This window comes from Egretta garzetta, unplaced genomic scaffold (assembly GCF_000687185.1).
Source record: "Egretta garzetta isolate BGI_Z169 unplaced genomic scaffold, ASM68718v1 scaffold371, whole genome shotgun sequence".
Classification (NCBI taxonomy): Eukaryota; Metazoa; Chordata; class Aves; order Pelecaniformes; family Ardeidae; genus Egretta; species Egretta garzetta.
In genome coordinates, this window is record NW_009258616.1 from 1092336 (window position 1) to 1098335 (window position 6000).

The following is a 6000-nucleotide window of genomic DNA, read 5'->3' on the forward strand; positions in this document are numbered from 1 at the left end:
TCATTTTTGGTTTGGGTTTGCTTTTGGTTTTTTTTTAAACACACTACTACATTCTCCAAAAATCTTCAGTGTTTACTTTTTACTACTGCTGACATATTTTTTATAAACTTACGGTTTTGGGAAAACAAGTTCCTGGAGGCAAATGTATCTGAACAACTCCCTCATCTTTGGAGGATTGTTGTTTCTTGCTTTTACATGTGTAAGATAATAATTCATTGTTTCATTATCATTATCTTTATGGTGAGAAACTTAAACTGTAGTTTTAAATTTTGATTAAACTAGTCTTCTGGCAGGGGAAATGGTGGTAGAATAGGTTCTCCTCACCATGTTAGGATGGCCTGAACAGATCCCTGTAACATGAGGGATTCGAGAAAGACAACTTCCCACCTTTATTTATTTATATTTATTTAAATAAATAAACATGCTGTATTATATTTAGGGTAAACAGTTTTGGGTTTTTTTTCTTCCTAAAAGTGTTTTCTTCCATTACGGTGTTGCAGAATTATTTTCATTGCCATATCACAGCACAGAACCACTTTTGAGTTTTCTGCTGAGCGGTGGCAGCTGGGATGTGAGTGTATTTCCAAGGACATAGCTTTATGTAACCTGTTTACCTTGTAAGACTTGTAAGAATCAGAAATTCTGTACTCTTTGCCCCAAACAATTAATGAATATGTATGTTCACACTGGATCCAGGAACAGTGTGTTTTTGTCAGAGTGCCCCCTCAGGGACTTTTGCACGCTTCGGATGCATAATACAATTGAAGCCGTTTCTTTGTGAGAAAATAGGTTAATGACTTGCCAAAAGGCAGATGTTAATTGGAAAAAGTGCATACAAGTCCTTTTCTTTACAATGTGTATGGGTTGCATTTGTTATGACTTGCACCCAAGAACAGGTGCAATTTCAATTGACTCAGCTAACAGGATGTGCTGAGTACGCTCCTCACCAATTTCACCAGAAATTTTAAATCCAGCAGAAAAAAAAAATTAGTTTCTAAACTAGTCAGTGAGCGATAAGGTACATTTATTACCTGTTACAGAACATATTTATAATTTAGTATTACACTTAAAGAACTTAATAATATGAAAATAAGGTCTTTGGTTATTTATAGCTACTGAAGAATTTTACTGGTGAACACCGAGGAACCTTCCACGAGACAAAATGTGTCATCCCTCCCAAAATACTTCTTTTGTAAGAGAGTCAGCAGTTCTAGACAAGGTACCACCAGTGTATTTGTAAATGCAACTTAAAGCAGAAAAATTGTTCATTTTCACTAACGCGTTTCCTGCCACAAAGCTACACAATCAGATTAAGGTGTTCACCTTGCCTTGCCTCATTTTCCATGTTTTCAGAAGCAAAAATTAATAAAACAAGTGGGAAAAAAACCATCTGGATGTGTCAGCATCAGAAGAGCTGCTGTTGGATAGTTTAATAGTTTGATGCCAAGGGTCTCTGGGAATTTCTAGGCTACTCACATGTCCACTGGACTTTGGTTTGGATCTGTGTGCCTAACCTAACCTTGTCCTTCAAAAGTCACTCTCTCTCACCTGAGGAGGGCCAAGTGTAAAATTCAGCTGTCTGGGAAGCAGCAACGGTCTTGACTGGTACAGGAACATCCAGTTCAGGAATCCCTGGGAGCTTTAGTATTAATGGGGGTACTGAGTCGGCTGGAGACTGGGGCCACACCGTTCTCCCATGCCTATAGCAGGGACCTGGGCATCAGAGGACTTGGTGCACTTGCAGAGGCAGGAATGGGCTGAAAAGAAATGCTAAGGGTCTCAATGCCATCTAAATAAAGGATTCTGTGACTCGGACTAGTAGTTAGGTTTGTAAGTCCCCTTATGGCCTGTGCGCTTACAGACCAGGATAAAAGAGAGGGACCCAACTTCTCTTCAAAGCTGCTGAAGAGGAAGCAATTGCCACAAGAGAAGAAGAAAAGTCAATCATTAGCTATCTTTTTCATCCTTTTGTGCTTTGTATTGTAATAAAATTCTAGCTCTGTCTCAAGTTTTTTCCTCCTCCTAATCCCCAGAGGAAATCCCTCCTCCTTTCAGAGAGATAAAACGTTAGGACAAAGAGAAAGTAGCAGGCACTGCCAGTCCCTGTGCTATAGGGTGTCACTGAAGCCTTTTCTGGCCACAGTGATGAAGCCAAAGGCTTACAGCGCTTATTCCAACACCTGTATCAAATGTCAATTCTCTTGTAACATTCAAAAGATTTATAAGATTCATCAGCAAAGTGTCTGTCCAGCAGTCTGCTGTTTATTGGGACTTTATGAACAAGTGTCATAGCGACAGAAGTCTGCAAAGGTCAAAGCAGTAAAATCCTTTCTCTGATTTCTTCTAAGAAAGATTCAGGTGAACCATATGCAAAGGGTCCTGCTGCTTTGTGCTACCTTCATCTCGCACACCTCAAAAAGAAACATTAAGGTGCAATGCGCTTGAGTGGTGAGAAGGACAGAATGCTCCCCGCAGCATCATTCCTCAAGAAGGCACTTGTTGAACATTTTTTAATCATTCTTTTTATTATTGTATTTACCCTATGGTACATGTCGAGAGCACAAGACCCGGGATGTTTGCTAGAGCCTAAAAAGAGCAATCTGAAAGAGAAAGTTGAGACAGGTGAAGATGGTTTCTGACTATGTCCAAGTTCCTCACCAATTACTGGGGGTAGTCTGTTAAAATTAAGTGATGCTACACCTAAAAATTGATGTTGCATGCAAAAGCAGGGCTTAGTTCTTAATCTGTAAGATTTGACAATTCTTGTACTTCACAAGGCCAGCTTTCACTTCTAAGAAAATTGCATAAATGTAATAAGATGCCATTATTTTTCAGTTAAGCAGTGAGTGTAATCAGGCAAAGCATAGTAGATTATAATATTTAATTGAATGTAACCGTACCAAGTGGTTTCAGTCTGCGCTGATGTCTTTCTACAGCTTCATTGCTAAAACACTGTGAGCTTTTGTGCAAGCTTCTGCAATCTATTCAGCATAGGCCTAGCCTATAAATAGCCACATTATTGAAAGACTATGAGAGGTTCATTAGAGAAGTTTTGGCAGCCTCATTCGAGCCAGGGCTGATACAGTACCACTCCAAGTTACCGAAGAGGTTCAGCATGTGGGTAACACAGCACGAAGCTGTCCTTTTGGCCATGCAGCAGAGTAGATGCCCCTCCAAGTCCTCCCCTCAGTCACCCTAGCTACAGACTACATGGCACTTCTTGCTGGCTCCGGGCACAGGATCCGGAGAACTATAGGCCTGTTAGTCCTAGGGAAGGCTATGGTTCATCTTGAGTGCCATCACACAGCATGTTCAGGACAACCAGGTGATGAGGCCCAGTCAGCATGGGTTTATGAAAGGCAGGTCCTGCCTGACTGACTGGATCTCCTTCTATGACAAGGTGACCCACTTAGTGGGTGAGGGAAAGGCTGTGGGTGTTGTCTACCTGGACTTTAGTAAAGCTTTTGACGCTGTTTCCCACAGTGTTCTCCTGGAGAAACTGGCTGCACATGGCTTGGACAGGCATACTCTTTGCTGGGTAAAAAACTGTCTGGATGGCTGGGCCCAAAAGGTGGCTGGCCCACCGGTCACAAGTGGTGTTCCCCAGGGCTCAGTGTTGGGGCCAGTTCTGTTTAACATCTTTATCGATGACCTGGACAAGGGGATTGAGTGCACCCTCAGCAAGTTTGCAGATTACACCAAGTTTGGTGGGAGTGTTGATCTGCTTGAGGGTAGGAAGGGTCTGCAGAGGGACCTGGGCAGGTTGGATCAATGGGCCGAGGCCAATTGTATGAGGTTCAACAAGGCCAAGTGCCGGGTCCTGCACTTGGGTCACAACAACCCCATGCAGCGCTACAGGCCTGGGGCAGAGTGGCTGGAAAGCTGCTTGGCAGAAAGAGATCTGGGGGTGTTGGTTGACAGCCAGCTGAATGTGAGCCAGCAGTGTGCCCAGGTGGCCGACAGGGCGAACGGCATCCTGGCTTCTATCAGAAATAGTGTGGCCAGCAGGACCAGAGAAGTCATTCTTCCCCTGTACTCAGCACTGGTGAGGCTGTACCTCGAATACTGTGTTCAGTTTTGGGCCCCTCACTACAAGAAGGACATTGAGGCACTGGAGTGTGTCCAGAGAAGGGCAACAAAGCTGGTGAGGGGTCTGGAGCACAAGTCTTATGAGGAACAGCTGAGGGAACTGGGGTTGTTTAGTCCTGAGAAAAGGAGGCTGAGAGGAGACCTCATCACCGTCTACAACTGCCTGAAAGGAGGTTGTAGCGAGGTGGGGGTCAGTCTCTTCTGCCAAGTAACATGCAATAGGACAAGAGGAAATTGCCTCAAGTTGCGCCAGGGGAGGTTTAGATTAGATATTAGGAAAAATTTCTTCACTGAAAGGGTTGTTAAGCACTGGAACAGGCTGTCCAGAGAAATGTTTGAGTCCCCATCCCTGGAGGTATTTAAAAGATGGGTAGATGACATGCTTAGAGACATGGTTTAGTAGTGGACAGGTACGGTTGGGCTCAGTGATCTTAAAGGTCTTTTCCAACCAAATGAGTCTATGATTCTATGATTTCTTTCCAAATGAAAGCAGAATATATGGGAGCTTGTGGTCACACCGATCTTGTCCCAGCCCAGAGCCAGGATGCAGCCAGGGCGTCTGCCGGGGGCCGGGGCTGCAGGACATCCTGCCCAATGTACCTACTCGCCAGTGCAGACGCAGCCAGGGAGATTAGTCATCGCAAAATCACACGCAGGCTTAAGTACTTTGCTGACTCAATAGGAAGTCTCTGGCTGAAAGCAGTGGGACTTCTCACATGATTTTAGTTACATGCTGAAAATGTCTTAATCTTGTGCACTGTATTCACATAACTGGGGGGCAAAGAAAGAAAATTTGAATAGCGGCTGATGGCTGTTTTCTTTCAAAGGAACGTGGAAAACAAATATAGCCATTATAACTTGAGCTTCTGATTAGTTTAAATGGGTACTTTGCTATTTATTTCACAGCTACCTGTCTTAGAGCCTCCCACTTCTGGCTCTGGAGCTCAGATAAATGAAGAGTATGCAGGACTAAGTCCCCAATCTGTATGCAGACCTTATCCTGGGGCCTTTTGGGTACTCCTTTGGAAGAGACGTGAGAATGAAAGAGGTTTCCAGTAATCATTCAAAACCATAAAAGAGGAAATATCCCTCATTTTATCTTTTTTCTTTTAAAAGAAAAATGCTCTCAGCTATTCAGCTTTTCCAAGTTGTGTATGTGTTTTCCATATTTCTCTCTTTTTCTCTGAATGATCAAGTTAGTCATTTCAAAGTGAGAGAGTTATGACCTCGTTACATAATCTGAGTATTGGGAGGGAATTATCTGTATTTTTCTGTGGAATGGATTTGGGAGGAACAGGGAGGAATACAAAACTAAGAATCCAATATTTGAAAAATGCTATTGAGGGTGAAAAAATGATGGACACAGTAAAATCGCTCTATCCTCACCCAGCATCTCACCATTCCTTTTACATTTGTGTATGTTGTAGGGTAACAAAGCTGAGCCTTCAGCACTCATTGTGAAAACAAAATCAGACTGAAATGCCCAAGGCCGCATTTTTAAGATTGGCCCCCTATAAGGAGTCACTTACAAAACTATGTATAATGTAGCCCATTAATGACACAATCAGTTTCTGTCTTCTATTTTTTTATTTTTTTTTTAAGGAACGATTATGCCATACTAAACACTGGTTGGGAGGTTTCCAACAGCACAGGTTTTTGTCAGAGAATGCCGATTTGTCGTAAGCAAAATGTTTCGCAGAAGCGTCTCTGTTTGGATGAACTTCCGATGAAACACAGGCAGGTTTCCATCACAAGCCCGCCTGATTTCCTGCCAGCTTGCCTGGAAGCTCTCCAGGCTCCACAGCTCTGGGACAGCTCCGGACTGAACCTGTGATTCTTCCTGACTTCTTTTTTTGATAGTGTTTTTTTGTTTTTTTTTTTTATTAGAGGGAAAAGGTCTTGGGAGAAATA